We start from the raw sequence: 18,764 nt of genomic DNA on the forward strand, positions 1-18,764 counted from the left end.
CTGAAACATTTGTAATTATTTTATATCATTGTTTTATGTCGCCAACTGCGACAGCAGCTGGAGGCGAACAGTGTTTGGGTGGGAGCGAGCGGGGAATGGTGTACCTTGACAGGGCAAGAATGAGTTGTATGTTAGAAGAAGTGCAGTATTATCGTAAGCAGACGTATACTTGGATTACGAAGGAGGAATGGAGGGAAAAAGAGAGGCAGAGGGGGTCGAAGAGAGAGAGGTTGGAAGAGGGTGAGCTTGAATTGGTTCAAAATGGAGGAAAAAAGGGAGATGGTTTGTTGAAGAATGGTAGAAAGTGTAAGCAGAGTGGGCTCTACACCAGATCAAAGACAGGAGAAGAAATGAATGTGAATGAGGGCGACTTATCGGAGGTAGGTGGGGTGGTAGGTGTGAAGTCCTCAGAGCCCGAGGCTTGCACAGAGGGTTAGGATAAAGATGAGTCTGTGACAGTAGAAGAKCCTTGGACCCTTGCCTTTCCGCTGATCCATTTGTGATTTCAGGGTGGGTGAAAACGGAGTTAAGTGCTGTGGAATCGGTGAAGGTAACCCGAAGTGGTCTTGTGATAATTGTTTGTGTTTCTGTTGATCAGAAGGAGCAGGCGCTCCGCGTCAAACGACTGGGAACGAGATGTGAATTGTTTTGCTCTCAAGAAAAGGGCGCAATTGAAAGGAATGTTTACTGGGGTAGCGGTACATGTGAAAGTGGACCAAATGAAGGGGAAGATTCCTGGTGTTTGTGATGCTTGTCGTTTGGTGCGACACAGACAGGGTGATGTGAGTGGAGAAACAGCTTTTGAAATCTTTTGAGATTTGTTGTTGAGTTTATGCCCGACAAAGTAATGTTAAGATATATCCGTTTTTCAGTACAAGTTTTTGTACAAAATACATTACGTTGTTACAGATGTCAAGCTTATGGGCATGTATCAGCAGTGTGTAGGAGGGAGATTCCTAGGTGAGAAGTATACAGGAGGGCATGAGACAAAGTTATGTTTAGTATTGGGGAAAGAAGCGGTATGTGTTAATTGTAAAGGTCCCCATGGGGCTGGGGATCAGAAATGTCCGGTGAGAGAGAGGCATGTTGAGGTTACAAGGGTTAGAGTGGTGCAGAAGTTGTCTTATGCTGAGGCAGTGAAGAAAGTAGATGGGTCAAGGGGGAGGGATCTTGAGAGGAGTGGTGTGAGTAGTAGAACTGTACCAAATCAAATTTTATTGGTCACATACACATATATAGCAGATGTAATTGCGAGTGTAGCGAAATGCTTGTGTTCCTWGCTCCAACAGTGCAGTAGTATCTAACAATTCACAACAATACACACAAATCTAAAATAATGGAATTAAGAAATATATAAATGTTAGGATGAGCAATGTCGGAGTGGCATTGACTAAAATACATTGGAATACAGTATATACAGTTGAAGTCGGAAGTTTACATACAGTTAGGTTGGAGTCATTAAAACTCGTTTTTCAACCACTCCAAAAATTCTTTGTTAACAAACTATAGTTTTGGCAAGTCAGTTAGGACATCTACTTTGTGCATGACACAAGTCATTTTTCCAACTATTGTTTACAGACAGATTATTTCACTGTATCACAATTCCAGTGGGTCAGAAGTTTACATGCACTAAGTTGACTGTGCCTTTAAACAGCTTGGAACATTTCAGAAAATTATGTCATGGCTTTAGAAGCTTCTGATAGGCTAATTGACACTTTTTTTTTTTTTACACTTCCGGCGCCGAAAAGAGATGGCCGCCTCGCTTCGCGTTCCTTGGAAAATATGCAGTATTTTGTTTTTTTATGTGTTATTTCTTACATCGGTACCCAGGTAATCTTAGGTTCATTACATACAGTCGGAGGAACTACTGAATATACGATTAACGTCAACTCATCATCGTTCCTACCAGGAATATGACTTTCCCGAACGGATCCAGTGTTTTGCCTTCCACCCAATACAATGGATCTGATCCCAGCCGGCGACCCTGTGCGACGCCGTAAAAGGGGCAAACGAGGCGGTCTCGTGGTCAGGCTTCGGAGACGGGCACATCGCGCTCCACTCCCTAGCATACTACTCGCCAATGTCAGTCTCTTGACAATAAGGTTGATGAAATCCGAGCACGGGTAGCATTCCAGAGAGACATCAGGGATTGCAACGTGCTCTGCTTCACGGAAACATGCTAACTCAAGAGACGCTAACGGAGGTCGGCAGCCAGCTGGTTTTCTTCATGCATCCGCCGACAGAAACAAACATCTTTCCGGTAAGAAGAGGGGGCGGGGGTATGCCTTATGATTAACGAGACGTGGTGTGAATCATCATAACAACACACAGGAACTCAAGTCATTCTGTTCACCTGATCTAAACTCCTCACAATCAAATGTCGACCGCATTATCTACCAAGGGAATTCTCTCAATCATAATCACAGCCGTATATATTCCCCCCAAGCAGACACATCGATGGCCCTGAACGAACTTTATCTGACTCTTTGTAAACTGGAAACCACACACCTGAGGCTGCATTCATCTAGCTGGGGATTTTAACAAGGCTAATCTAAAAAAACAAAAACTCCCTAAATTCTATCAGATATCGATTGTGCTACCAGGCTGGAAAAACCCTAGATCATTGTTATACTAATTTCCGCGACGCATATAAGGCCCTCCCCCGCCCCCTTTCGGAAAAGCTGACCACGACTCCATTTTGTTGATTCCAGCCTACAAAACAGAAACTAAAACAACAAGCTCCCGCGCTCAGGTCTGTTCAACGCTGGTCCGACCAATCTGAATCCACGCTTCAAGACTGCTTCGATCACGCGGATTGGAATATGTTCCGCATTGCGTCCAACAACAATATTGACGAATATGCTGATTCGGTGAGCGAGTTCATTAGGAAGTGCATTGACGATGTCGTACCCACAGCAACGATTAAAACATTCCCAAACCAGAAACCGTGATTGACGGCAGCATTCGCGTTGAAACTGAAAAGCCGCGAACCACTGCTTTTAACCAGGGCAAGGTGACCGGAAAGCATGACCGAATACAAACAGTTGTAGCTATTCTCTCCGCAAGGCAATCAAACAGGCTAAGTCCCAGTACAGAGAAAAATCGAGTCGCAATTCAACAGCTCAGACACAAAGGTATGTGCAGGGTCTACATCAACACGGATTACAAAAAGAAAAACCAGCCCCGTCGCGGACCAGGATGTCTTGCTCCCAGACAGGCTAAACAACTTTTTTGCCCGCTTTGAGGACAATACAGTGCCACTGACACGGCCCCCTACCAAAACCTGCGGGCTCTCCTTCACTGCAGCCGAGGTGAGTAAAACATTTAAACGTGTTAACCCTCGCAAGGCTGCAGGCCCAGACGGCATTCCCAGCCGCGTCCTCGAGCATGCGCAGACCAGTTGGCTGGTGTGTTTACGGACATATTCAATCAATCCTTATCCCAGTCTGTGTTCCCACATGCTTCAAGAGGGCCACCATTGTTCCTGTTCCCAAGAAAGCTAAGGTAACTGAGCTAAACGACTACCGCCCCGTAGCACTCACTTCCGTCATCATGAAGTGCTTTGAGAGACTAGTCAAGGACCATATCACCTCCACCCTACCGGACACCCTAGACCCACTCCAATTTGCTTACCGACCCAATAGGTCCACAGACGACGCAATCGCAACCAACTGCACACTGCCCTACCCCATCTGGACAAGAGGAATACCCATGTGAGAATGCTGTTCATCGATTACAGCTCAGCATAACACCATAGTACCCTCCAAACTCGTCATCAAGCTCGAGACCCTGGGTCTCGACCCCGCCCTGTGCAACTGGTCCTGGACTTCCTGACGGGCCGCCCCCAGGTGGTGAGGTAGGGTAACAACATCTCCACCCGCTGATCCTCAACACTGGGCCCCACAAGGGTGCGTTCTGAGCCCTCTCCTGTACTCCCTGTTCACCACGGACTGCGTGGCCATGCACGCCTCCAACTCAATCATCAAGTTTGCGGATGACACTACAGTGGTAGGCTTGATTACCCAACAACGACGAGACGGCTACAGGGAGGAGGTGAGGGCCCTCGGAGTGTGGTGTCAGGAAAATAACCTCACACTCAACGTCAACAAAACAAAGGAGATGATTGTGGACTTCAGGAAACAAGCAGAGGGAGCACCCCCCATCTCACATCGACGGGTCAGTAGTGGAGAAGGTGGAAAGTTTTAAGTTCCTCGGTGTACACATCACGGACAAACTGAATTGGTCCACCCACACAGACAGCGTTGTGAAGAAGGCGCAGCAGCGCCTCTTCAACCTCAGGAGCTGAAGAAATTCGGCTTGTCACCAAAAGCACTCACAAACTTTTACAGATGCACAATCGAGAGCATCCTGTCGGGCTGTATCACCGCCTGGTACGGCAACTGCTCCGCCCACAACCGTAAGGCTCTCCAGAGGGTAGTGAGGTCTGCAGAACGCATCACCGGGGGCAAACTACCTGCCCTCCAGGACACCTACACCACCCGATGTCACAGGAAGCCATAAAGATCATCAAGGACAACAACCACCCAAGCCACTGCCTGTTCACCCGCTATCATCCAGAAGGCGAGGTCAGTACAGGTGCATCAAAGCAGGGACCGAGAGACTGAAAAACAGCTTCTATCTCAAGGCCATCAGACTGTTAAACAGCCACCACTAACATTTAGCGGCCGCTGCCAACATACTGACTCAACTCCAGCCACTTTAAAAAATTATGTTAGTAAAAATGTACCACTAGCCACTTTAAACAATGCCACTTAATATAATGTTTACATACCCTACATTACCCATCTCATATGTATATACTGTACTCTATATCATCTACTGCATCTTGCCATCTTTATGTAATACATGTACCACTAGCCACTTTAAACTATGCCACTTTATGTTTACATACCCTACAGTACTCATCTCATATGTATATACCGTACTCTATACCATCTACTGCATCTTGCCATGCCGTTCTGTACCACCACTCATTCATATATCTTTATGTACATATTCTTTATCCCTTTACACTTGTGTGTTAAGGTAGTAGTTGTGGAATTGTTAGGTTAGATTACTTGTTGGTTATTACTGCATTGTCGGAACTAGAAGCACAAGCATTTCGCTACACTCGATTAACATCTGCTAACCATGTGTATGTGACTAATAAAATTTGATTTGATTTATTTATTTGACATCATTTGAGTCAATTGGAGGTGTACCTGTGGATGTATTTCAAGGCCTACCTTCAAAACACAATGCCTCTTTGCTTGACATCATGGGAAAATGAAAGAAATCAGCCAAAACCTCAGAAAAAGAATTGTAGACCTCCACAAGTCTGGTTCATCCTTGGGAGCAATTTCCAAACGGCTGAAGGTACCACGTTCATCTGTACAAACAACAGTACGCAAGTATAAACACCATGGGACCATGCAGCTGTCATACTGCTCAGGAAGGAGAGCGTTCTGTCTCCTAGAGATGAACGTACTGTGGTAAGAAAAGTGCAAATCAATCCAGAACAACAGCAATGGACCTTGTGAAGATGCTGGAGGAAACAGGTACAAAAGTATCTATTCCACATTAAAACAAGTCCTATATCGACATAACCTGAAAGGCCGCTCAGCAAGGAAGAAGCCACTGCTCCAAAACCGACATTAAAAAAGCCAGACTACGGTTTGCAACTGCACAAGGGACAATGATCGTACTTTTTGGAGAAATGTCCTGTGGTCTGATGAAAAAAAATAGAACTGTTTGGCCATAATGACCGTCATTATATTTGGAGGAAAAAGGGGTAGGCTTCCACCGAAGAACACCATCCCAACCCTAAAGCACGGGGGTGGCAGCATCATGTTGTGGGGGTGCTTTGCTGCAGGAGGGCCTCGTGCACTTCACAAAATAGATGGTATTATGAGGAAGAAAATTGTGATATATTGAAGCAACACATCTAGACATCAGTCAGGAAGTTAAAGCTTGGTCGCAAATGGATCTTCCAAATGGACAATGACCCCAAGCATACTTCCAAAGTTGTGGCAAAATGGCTTAAGGACAACAATTTCAAGGTATTGGAGTGGCCATCACAAAGCCCTGACCTCAGTCCTTAGAAAATTTGTGGGCAGAACTGAAAAGGCGTGTGCGAGTAAGGAGGTCTACAAACCTGACTCAGTTACACCAGCTCTGTCAGGAGGAAAGGGCCAAAATTCACCCAACTTATTGTGGGAAGCTTGTGGAAGGCTACCCAAAACGTTTGACCCAAGTTAAACAATTTAAAGGAAATGCTACCAAATACTAATTGGGTGTAGTAAACTTCTGACCCACTGGGAATGTGATGAAAGAAATGAATGCTGAATTAAATCATTTCTCATACTATTATTCTGACATTTTACTTTCTTAAAATTAAGTGGTGATCCTAACTGACTTAATTAAGACAAGGAATTTTTACTATGATTGAATGTCAGGAATTGTGAAAAACTGAGTTTAAATGTATTTGGCTTAGGTGTAGACGACACACAATTAATCTTTCTCTTTCCCCCTCTGATAACCAGGTGGTGAATCGCATCTCTGCATGTCTTGCAGACATATCAGTGTGGATGACGGATCACCACCTCAGCTGAACCTCGGCAAGACGGACGTGCTCTTCTTCCCGGGGAAGGACTGCCCGTTCCATGATCTCGCCATCACGGTTGACAACTCCATTGTGTCCTCCTCCCAGAGTGCTAAGACCTTGGCGTGATCCTGGACAACACCCTGTCGTTCTCAACTAACATCAAGGCGGTGACCCGTTCCTGTAGGTTCATGCTCTACAACATTCGCAGAGTACGACCCTGCCTCACGCAGGAAGCGGCGCAGGTCCTAATCCAGGCACTTGTCATCTCCCGTCTGGATTACTGCAACTCGCTGTTGGCTGGGCTCCCTGCCTGTGCCATTAAACCCCTACAACTCATCCAGAACGCCGCAGCCCGTCTGGTGTTCAACTTTCCCAAGTTCTCTCACGTCACCCCGCTCCTCCGCTCTCTCCACTGGCTTCCAGTTGAAGCTCGCATCCGCTACAAGACCATGGTGCTTGCCTACGGAGCCTGTGAGGGAACGGCACCTCCGTACCTTCAGGCTCTGATCAGGCCCTACACCCAAACAAGGGCACTGCGTTCATCCACCTCTGGCCTGCTCGCCTCCCTACCTCTGAGGAAGTACAGTTCCCGCTCAGCCCAGTCAAAACTGTTCGCTGCTCTGGCACCCAATGGTGGAACAAACTCCCTCACGACGCCAGGTCAGCGGAGTCAATCACCACCTTCCGGAGACACCTGAAACCCCACTCTTAAGGAATACCTAGGATAGGATAAAGTAATCCTTTTCAACCCCCCCCCCCCTTAAAGATTAGAGCACTATTGTAAAGTGGTTGTTCCACTGGATATCATAGCGTGAATGCACCAATTTGTAAGTCGCTCTGGATAAGAGCGTCTGCTAAATGACTTAAATGTAAATGTAAATGTGTATGTGAACTTCCGACTTCAACTGTGTCTTATATGGGCTGAAAATTAAATTCTTGTTAATGTAACTGCACCGTCCAATTTACAGTAGCTATTACTGCAAAAAAATTGAATGCTATTGTTTGATGATAGCTAACAACAAAACACTTTTTTCACTGTGATAGGTTGATGAATTCAGCTCTGAAGGTGAAATGTGTACTTAAATCAGAGCAAGATTTCAGAATGTATCATCCAAAGTCCCAGAGATAACATGAAGTGTCGTTTTGTTAGATAAAATAATTTTTCATTTCCTAAAAAGTTCCATATAGCATGCACGATCGATTTTGTATTTCCACTCGTTCAATTTGCAAAGACAGGATTCTGTGAAAATCTAACCCTAAACGTTGTTTCCATCAGTCAAATCACYTTCGTATTTATTCCTCAGAGATCCTAGAACGTAACCAGACGTCACTATATCATTAGGGGTGTAGTATATCCTATAGGACACCAAATTTGGTAGAGAGAGCGACGCCTTCATGGCACGCCGATGACGCAGGTGGTCTTCACTTGAATGACTAACTTTGTCAAATAAGCACCAATCAGGGTCGAACAAAGCTAGCTAGATAGCCAATGAGCTGGGCTTTACGGGAATATCGGGAAACCCCTTATCTGTCGCAAAATGTAGCTGCTAACCTTGTGCGACAGCAAGCCTTTTCCTTTTGGACAAATATTATAAGAATATGGAGAGTTATGAAAACTGGGTGTTTTGCAAATGTTGAAATTATAATATGGCTACAAATACTGTAAAAGCTAAATCAAAGTCCAAGTATACAGATTTGATGATGTTCTTGCAGAAAAATGTAATGTAAATGTCTCCTTCACGATTTGCCCAAATGTACCTGGGTGACTTCACACTGAATGTCATGTTGTTTGCTCATACTTCAAGTTATCCGTCTGAAACTTTGTAAATACACTGCTGCCATCTTGTGGACACCATCGGAATTACAACCAGAGTGATGCTAGATTTGGGACCTTTCTGTTGCATTTCAAAGATGGTGGTAGGGGGGAAATAAAACAGTTGTTTTTTTTCTTTGTATTTTCTTCTACCAGATCTATTGTTATATTCTCCTACATTCAATTCACATGTACACAAACTTCAAAGTTTTTCCTTTTAAATGGTACCAATAATATGCATATCCTTGCTACAGGCAGTTAGTTGGGTATGTCATTTTAGGGGGCTATCCCTATTAAAATCATTATTTATTTAAGTTCTTGTCTCTCGTTGTCACTGAACCTCTGCTAGCAAGCTACATGCTAATGATTTGTTAAGCATAGCAATGTGGAATGAATAGAATGAACGACTGGGTCACAACATAAGAATAGAATTAATGACCAGCCTGTTTGGTTAGCAACTTCAGAATCTCAGAGCTAACAACTGMCTTTTGTCCGGACTATACCGTCTGGTGGAAGGATGAAATAAAACAAATTTACTCATTTAAATAAAGTGAATGAAAACATGTCATTAATCTTTTTTTAAACATGTTGGCAACCATTTTATAAAAGCAATAAGAGAAGAGAAATATTTTCTTTGGTCTTTGGGGAGATGAATGTAGCTAGCTAAGTCAGCCATTGGCCAGGCCATCAGAAGCTTGATAGAAGGCATCTGTCGTTCAACTGTATTAGGGCAAACGTTTGGAGTGACAATGGTATTAACCAATCACAATGACTTGTAAATGGCCAACAGGTCAAAGTCCAACATGTCACTGTGCAATAGCAAGCATTAGTTTTCCCACGGTCTAGCTAGCTAACTAGCTTTTGTTGTAGGCTCGTTTGCAGCGGGTGTTATCGAAGAGGATGTTGTTGCTAATTTGTTATCTTCTCCCTTTTCAAGAATAACATTCAAGAAGAAGTTAGATATCAAATGATCATCTGGTGAGTGGAACTGTGTTTTTTATTGCAGCTCGCATGCTGTTAGCCATCTCTTTCAAAATAACTTGTGTGTGTGTGTGAAACATTTTTGCATTTAAACTTTAGATCACCGGTTATTTGTGTGCTAAACGTGAAATGTTTTTTTTGCATTAAAAAGTAATAGTTGTACATTTTCGATTGGGAAGTGCTTAGCCTAATGGTTGTTTTTGTATTATGATTGGGACCTACTGGCTTATTATGTCCGAGTGAATGGACTGCCGTCTTTCCATCGGCCCTATGCAGTGGTGCATGGAGAAGTGGGTCTTGTGTGACGGTGTCGTGACGTGACTACCATTAATGTGATGACTGTTATTTTATCATATCAATTAACTGTTTAATTATTACGTGATTAAATGAATCATGTAACATGTAACTCATTAGCAATCTTGGGGCACCACGGAAAAAGTTTGTTGAATGAGTTATATTCTTGAATTAATTTGGGAAACTAACAGAATATATCATTATCATATTAGTCATCTATTAATTATTATTACCTCAGTCTCATTAMGAATGTTGTTGACTTCAAATKTGCATGAACACTAGTRTAAATGATTCAGCGATACACAAATTGGGTTAATTATTTACTTACTAACTAAATAATCACACAATTACAAACATACACACAGGATAAATAATACGTTGATTACTAACATAATGCAATGAAAAGTCCCTAGTGGACAGCTTGGTACACAATGAAAAGGGAGGGGCATGTAAGGAGAGGGAGAGAAGCTATGCTCATGGGAAAATGAATACAGTGAAGAGGTGACTGTGGGATGCTGGCTTTCTAGGCAGAGTTGCAATGAAAAAGCCATATCTCAGACTGGCCAATAAAAAGAAAAGATTAAGCTGTGCAAATGAACAGACACTGGACAGAGGAACTCTGCCTAGAAGGCCAGCATCCCGGAGTTGCCTCTTCACTGTAGACGTTGAGACTGGTGTTTTGCGGGTACTATTTCTCTGTTTCTCAAACTAGACACTAATGTAATTGTCCTCTTGCTCAGTTGTGCACCGGGGCCTCCCACTCCTCTTTCTATTCTGGTTAGAGCCAGTTTGCGCTGTTCTGTGAAGGGAGTAGTACAGAGTTGTACGAGATCTTCAGATTCTTGGCAATTTCTCGCATGGAATAGTCTTAATTTCTAAGAACAAGAATAGACTGACGAGTTTCGGAAGAAAGTGCTTTGTTTCTGGCCATTTTGAGCCTGTAATCGAACCCACAAATGCTGATTCTCCAGATACTCAACTAGTCTACAGAAGGCGTTTTATTGCTTCTTTAATCAGAACAACAGTTTTCATCTGTGCTAACAAAGTTACAAAATGGTTTTCTAATGATCAATTTGCCTTTTAAAATTATAAACTTGGATTAGCTAATACAATGTGCCATTGGAACACAGGAGTGATGGTTGCTGATAATGGGCCTCTGTACGCTTATGTAGATATTCCATWAAAAAATCTGCCGTTTTCAGCTACAATAATAATTAACATTGCATTTCTGATCAAATTTGTTATTTTAATGGACAAAAACAAGGACATTTCTAAGTGACCCCAAACTTTTGAATGGTAGTGTATGGACGTTTTTTGCCTCCTCATCGCCCCTGGGAATGTGCCAATGACCTGCTGTTTGATGCAGCCCTCCCAAGAGGACACATCTATCCCCTCATATGCGGAGACCGAGGCCATGGAGACCTACGTACAGGATAGCCTCCAGCAGGTTTTATCTGCTCTCTACATCACCAGCCTTCTCAAACTTCTTTTTTGTTAAGAAAAAAGATGGGGGACAAAGTGTTTCAGGACATGCTGGGAAGGGGCGTAGTGGTTTACATAGATGACATTTTGGTCTATTCTGCTCACCGCTCCCAGCATGTCTCGTTAGTCAGGTTTGTGCTGGGAAGACTGTTGGAACATGATCTATATCGGTGGTTCCCAAACTTTTTGTAGTCCCGTACCCCTTCAAACATTCAACCTCCAGCTGCGTACCCCCTCTAGCACCAGGATCAGCGCACTTTCTAATGTTTTTTTTGCCATCATTGTAAGCCTGCCACACACAATATACGATACATTTATTAAACATAAGAATGACTGAGTTTTTGTCACAACCTTTGTCACAACCTGTCACAAAAGTCGTTGCAGACCGGTTTTCCCAAGCTTGTCGCCTCCTTCCTCTGCCTTGGCTTCCATCGGCCAGGCAAACAGCGGAGGCTCTTTTTACACACGTCTACCGTGGCCCTCAATTCACCTCACGCGTATGGAAAGCTTTCATGGGGTCATGGTCAGTCTCACTACCGGGTACCGTCCTCAAGCTAATGGGCAGGTGGAGAGGGTCAATCAGGAAGTGGGCAGGTTCCTGAGGCGTTACTGTCAGGATGGGCCGGGGGAGTGGGTGGATTTTCTACCTTGGACTGAGTACGTGCAGAATTCCCTCCGCCACTCCTCCACTAAACTCACTCCTTTCCAGTGCATGTTGGGGTATCAGCCGGCCCTGGCACCTTCAGGGCCAGACCGAGGTCCCTGCAGTCCCTGCGGTGTGCGAGTGGTATCGGCACGCTGAAGAGACCTGGAACGCTGGACATACTCGTCTCCAGCGAGCCGGCACAAGGAACAGGCCAACCGCCACCGCAGTGAAGTGCCTGTTTTCTCTCCAGGCGACTGTGTCTGGCTCTCCATCCGGAACCCGCCCCTCCGCCTGGCCTGCCGGAAGCTGAGCTCGCGGTTTGTAGGGCCGTTTAAAGTCCTGAGCAGGGTTAATGAGGTAACGTACCATTTACAACTCCCTGCTGATTAKCGCATTAACCCAACTTTTCATGTCTCTCCTCAGGCCAGTGGTGCCTGGTCCCCTTGCTGAGGCTGGACCCAGTGACACTCCACCTCCTCCTCTGGTCATCGCGGGAGGTCCGGCGTACTCGGTGCGTGAAGTCCTGGATTCGAGGTGTCGGATGGGGTGTCTCCAGTACCTCATCGACTGGAAGGGGTATGGCCCAGAGGAGCGGTGTAGGGTTCCTGCAATGGACATTCTGGATGCTTCGCTGACCAGGGATTTTCACCGTCGGCGCCCTGACTGACCCGCACTGCGTCCCTGTGGTCGTCCGGCGCTGCCAGAGTCTCCCTCCTATTCGGGGCCRGTTGTAAGGGTCCCCAGTCCGGGGTCGGCTGCGTGGGTCGCCACTCCAGAGGCGCCACATAAGTGGGCCAGGACTAAGGTGGAGTGGGGTCTACGTCCCGCACCAGAGCCGCCACCGCGGTGAAATGCCCACCCAGACGTCTGGCAGCGCTCTGGCAGCGCCCTATAGGTTCAGGTTTTGTGGCCGGAGTCCGCACCTTTGGGGGGGGGGTACTGTCCCGTTCTGACCTTAGTTCCTTTTTTATGTCTTTATTTTGGTTTGGTCAGGGCGTGAGTTGGGGTGGGCATTCTATGTTCTATATTCGATGTTTTGTTCTATGTGTTGTATTTCTGTTTGGCCTAGTATGGTTCCCAATCAGAGGCAGCTGTCTATTGTTCTCTCTGATTGAGAACCATACTTAGGTGTTTTGTGTTTGTTTCACCATCCAGGACTGTTTCGGTTTTCGTTGTCATTCACTTTGTTATTTTTGTATTTTTTCGTGTTCGGTTATATTAAAGTAACATGGACACCTACCACGCTGCGTATTGGTCCGATATTTCATATTTCTAATCAGAAGAGGAAGAAAATCGTTACAAGTACAGTACAGCATGAATATTGTCTCTTGGACCAACAGGCTCCGAGATAACTTCTACCCCCAAGCCATAAGACTGCTAAATAGGCCGTCATTGTAAATAAGAATGTGTTCTTAACTGACTTGCCTAGTTAAATAAAGGTTTAATAAAAAAATAGCCAGACACAATCTTTCTGCACTGACTCTACAAAACATGAACACATTCCTAAAATTAAAAATCCTGCTTTATCTACTGTCCTCCCCTTCATGTACACTGATTGTGGCTTTAACAAGTGACAGCAATAAGGGATCATATCTTTCACCCAGATTCACCTGGTCTGTCTGTCATGGAAAGAGCAGATGTCCTTAATGTTTTGTATACTCAGTGTATATACACACACTACATTGATACTCCCACACAAAACCCAGACACATTCACATATGCACACACAATACAACACAACAACACACATACTTTACCCTGCCTTCATGTACATGTCTACCTCAAATACTATACCTATTAACTCTACACATTGATCTGGTACTGTTACTCCCTGTATATAGCTCCATTTTAGTGTATTTTKTTTTATTCCTTTTGTGTTACTATTTTTAAACTCTGCATCGTTGGGAAGGGCTTGTAAGCGAGCATTTCACGGTAAAGTCAACACCAGTTGTATTCGGCGCATGTGACAAATAAAATGTCATATGATTTGAAAATGCTAACCTCCCCTGTTATTGGTAATGGTGAGAGGTTAGCATGTCTTGTTGTAACCTCTGTAACCTTCACTCATTATTCATTAATTATTCATAAATATTTTTTCTTAATCATTGCATTATCGGGATTAATTTAGAAGTGTTTCCGAAACCTCCTATCTACAAACTTAGAAAGATGAATCTACTCACTTAGAAATGGTCAAATGTTATGCTGTTTTCAAATTAAACAAAATACCTTGCCCTTTGTAACGGCAGCCTTCCTCCTCTTCGTCTGAAGAGGAGGTGTAGCAGGGATCGGACCAAGACGCAGCGTAGTTGGTGCTCAACATATTTAATAAACTAATAACGTGAACACTTAACAATATACAAAAATGTGGCAAACCGATACAGTCCTAGCTGGTGCAGACAAAACACAGAGACAGGAAACAACCACCCACAAATCCCCAACACAAAACAAGCCACCTATATATGATTCCCAATCAGGGACAACGATTGACAGCTGCCTCTGATTGAGAACCATATTAGGCCGAACACAGAAACAGACAAACTAGACACACAACATAGAATGCCCACCCAGCTCACGTCCTGACCAACACTAAAACAAGCAAAACACACAAGAACTATGGTCAGAACGTGACACCCTTGTTAAAGCTTTTAGAATTGATTTGTTTGTTTGCAGTAATCCCTCCAGTCATCGTTCACCATTCAGTTCCTATTGGGCAAAACGTAATCTGAAACACAACCACATTTAAAATGTTAACTTCCCTGTCTAAATACATATGGTGTTTAGTTTTTATCACCAATTCAGTGGCCTTGTGTATCCGCCATGAGATTGGAATGTTGTGAGTTCCCTGGCTGAGATATACCAAAGACTGTAAAAATGGGACCTGATTCACTCAGTATTAAGGAGATCGATCAGAGGTAATGCCCTGTGATAGACTAGCGTCCTGTCCAGGAAGTGTTCTTCTACATCAAGCTGCCTCATCCTACAGAAACAGCAGATAGGCTCCTACCCCAAGCCAAGGCTTGTGCAAGGCTACTTTCTTAGTGTACGTGGGGCCATATGTAGCCAATCAATCAAAACTGACTGGTATAGAGTTCTGCCTTTTTACTGATGCGTTTGCCACAAGGTGACAGTGGCAACTGGTAATACACCAGGTGGGGAAAAAATATCAGTCTCTTAGGGGAAGCAGGGTTGTTATGCTTTGTGAATGGTTGATGTATGTTCAAATTACTGTCTCAGGGAGGGACTGCAGTCGATCCAGAGGGAGCTGGAGGTGCTGTCGGAGCAGTACTCTCAGAAGTGTCTGGAGAACGCCCACCTGGCCCAGGCCCTCAGACAGTGTCAGAGGGAGAACCAGGAGCTAAACGTACATAACCAGGTACATACACACACACACACATTGCCTGAGAAATGGGGCAAACGGAGCAGCTGCGCTCCCACTTTCAAAGTAAGGTTGCAAATGTATGTTTTTCGCGCCCCCACTTTTTTAACAGATAATTATCATGATCCATTGGGTAATTTGTAATTTTCAATGATTAGTAATGTTTTGAGCTAGTCTGTATTAAAATAGATATGTCCATTTTATATATGATTTAATAATTAACAGATTGTATTTTCTCTCCCGTCGACTCAAGATGAATGGTTTTGACCACTTAAAAGTTTTGCTTCATTCCCGCACGCCACTGTTTTGGTTCAGTGCAGTTATAAAGCACTATTTGCACCACTTGTGTTTGAAATGAATAGTCACCTGCAAAAATACAATTGTTTATGTATTTTGTTGAGCTTTTACATTTACCTTTTAGTCATTTAGCAGATTCTCTTATCCAGAGTGACTTACAATTAGTGCATTCATCTGAAGATAGCTAGGTGAGACAACAACAACACATCATTGTATCAAGTACATTTTCCCTCAACAAAGTATTTACCAGAAAGGCAGTGCTAGTATGAAAAGGCCAGTGCCTTTTTTATTTTGGGGGAGGGGGCCGTCAGGACACCATGAGAGTTATTTAAGATACTCTTCAAAGAGGTAGGGTTCCAGTGCTCGGGTTGGGATGTAAGGTTTGCGCATAGCCTGAAGGTAAGGAGGGGCAATCCCCCTTGCTGCTCCGCAGGCAAACACCGGGGTCTTGAAGGTTATGTGAGCTTCGAGAGGAAGCCAGTGGAGTGTGCGGATGAACAGGGTGACATGGGAGAACATAGGAAGGTTGAACACCAGGCGGGCTGCAGCATTCTGGATACGTTGCAGGGGTAATGATGGCACAAGCGGTGAGCCCAGCTAACTGAGAGTTGCTGTAGTCTAGACGGGAGATGACATGTGCCTGGATTAGGACCTGCACTGCTTCCTGTGTGAGGAAAGTTTGTACTATTAGGTTCTAAGTTCTAGTACAGATCCAGACGGACAAAAAAAAGCTCAGACTAGATTTATTCACCACACAGGGCGTTGCAGCTGCAAAGGCACACATACAGGTCACAGCCTATAGGGAGGAGGTCAGAGACCTGACCGTGTGGTGCAAGGACAACAACCTCTCCCTCAATGTGATCAAGACAAAACAGATGATTGTGGACTGCAGGAAAAGGAGGACAGAGCACTCCCCCATTCTCATCGACAGGGCTGTAGTGAAGCAGGTTGAGCGCTTCAAGGTCCTTGGCGTCCACATCACCAACAAACTAACATGGTCCAAGCGCACCAAGACAGTCGTGAAGAGGGCACAACAAAAGCTATTCCCTCAGGAGACTGAAAAGATTTGGCATGGGTCCTCAGATCCTCAAAAGGTTCTACAGCTGCACCATCGAGAGCATCCTGACAGCTTGCATCACTGCCTGCTATGGCAACTGATCGGCCTCCAACCGCAAGGCACTACAGAGGGTAGTGCGTACAGCCCAGTACTTCACCGGGGCCAAGCTTCCTGCCATCCAGGACCTCTATACCAGGCGGTGTCAGAGGAAGGCCCTAAAAATTGTCAAAAACTCCAGCCACCCTAGTCATAGACTGTTCTTTCTGCTACCACATGGTAAGCGGTATCGGAGCGACAAGTCTAGGTCCAAGAGGCTTCTAAACAGCTTCTACCCCCAAGCCATAAGACTCCTGAACATCAATCTAATCAAATGGCTACACGGACTATTTGCATTGCACCCCCCTCCCCTCTTCTACGCTGCTGCTACTCCCTGTTATTATCTATGCATAGTCACTTTAATAACTCTACCTACATGTACATATTACCTCAATTACCTCGACACCGGWGCCCCCGCACACTGACTCTGTACCGGTACCCCCTGTATATAGCCCCACTATTGTTATTTACTGCTGCTCTTTAATTATTTGTTATTCTTATCTTTAACTTTTTTTAACGTATTTTCTTAAAACTGCATTGTTGGTTAAGGGCTTGTTAGTAAGCATTTCACTGTAAGGTCTATACCTGTTTTATTCGGCGCATGTGACAAATAACATTTGAAGCACATATATTTATAACTTCCGACTAGGCCCCCTCCTCTCTCCAACTAGACCACCCTTCTATATCTAGGATGAACAGTCAGTCTCTGCTGCTGGGCAAGAACTGAATCTGTTCCTCATGTTGGTGTTATCGTGTCCCAGCTTGAGTCCGGAACCTTCGCACTCCTCCGTGCCTTACACATTCCTATAGTCTTCTGCAATCCACTAGATAATTTCTCATACACAAAGAGCCTAAACGTAACACTATTTTCAATCTCTAAGAAAATATAAAAACTACATATTCATATTAAGAGTATATAAGGATATAGAACAGTAATTACGATCTATCAGCTCTAACTCCAGACACATGGCTCCTATTCCACACATTTTTGCCCTCAGAGACAGGCCCCCTTTCTCTCTGCCCAAATACAATGCACATACAGTGCATTCAGAAAGTATTCAGACCCCTTGACTTTTCCCACATTTTGTTACGTTACAGCCTTATTCTAAAATTGATTACATACATTTTTTCCCTCATCAATCTACACACATTAACCAATAATGACAAAGCGAAAACAGGTTTTCAGAAATGTCCCTTCTGTTATAGATGTTTCATTTACCACCAGTGCCTTGGTGAACTCTCCACCATGGTTGGAAGGTGCTGTTATGGCCTCTTCACCCGTGTCCTATTCTAACACCCTATGAGATTGTTTATCTGCTTCTAGGCTGTTCCATTTACATTGGATAACCGTCTGTTCCAAAATGACTCATTTGATCAACTCTTTTCACTACAATTGTGGTTTTCTTAGTGTATTGCTCGGCTAACATCTTTCTAAGTGTCGTTATCCCAGCACAACATTTTATCGGGTATGAAAAGTCTGTTTCTATCTGAAACTTGATACAGTACACTATCGGCATTTGGGGAACAAACATTATTTTGACTCTACTCAGCCCTGAGCTACTCTCTGAAGACTGAACATTTGTGACATGTCTAGGGTGGGTTTCCTGCTCCCCTCCCTCTGGGAGGATGTGAAGGGATATSGTTTCGAAAGTGTAGTTTTCACCTCTTCCTCCACACAGGGGCGGTGTTGGCGCAGGCAGGAGGGACAGTCTCGTCTGGTTCTTCAGATGTGAAGTGCCGTACTGCTCTCTCCAGTTCCCTTCCTGTAACACAATTGCTCTGCAATTGCTCCACCCTGAGAGTACCCTCTTATCTGTCCACTCTCCTATTCATTGTACTGGCATTGAAATATGGTCATTATGACTGTTCACATGAATCACCACTGCTAGTGCTAGGAAGAGGGTTATTAGTACACAGATGGATGCTGTTATGACAACACTTTTCTTAACATAACTCCTACTCTCCAGTCTCCTTTTCTCCAGCTCTTCTGCTCGTAGCGCCTCTTCCAGCTTACCCATTAGTCAGCCGGATCTCATTTCACATGAGAAGTATAGACCCACCGAGGAGAGGCTGGAGCTTTCACCGCTGTAGGCGTGGTAAGGAGTACCGTTTAGGGCC

General features: G+C 44.4%; 1 pseudogene; it reads left to right on the forward strand.

Annotated features, from left to right (window-relative positions):
• Positions 1-2,176: 2,176 nt before the first annotated feature.
• Positions 2,177-7,332, forward strand: LOC139029014 (uncharacterized; annotated as a pseudogene).
• The last annotated feature ends 11,432 nt before the right edge of the window (positions 7,333-18,764 follow it).

The sequence above is a fragment of the Salvelinus sp. IW2-2015 genome, linkage group LG17 (assembly GCF_002910315.2).
Source record: "Salvelinus sp. IW2-2015 linkage group LG17, ASM291031v2, whole genome shotgun sequence".
Taxonomy (NCBI): domain Eukaryota; kingdom Metazoa; phylum Chordata; class Actinopteri; order Salmoniformes; family Salmonidae; genus Salvelinus; species Salvelinus sp. IW2-2015.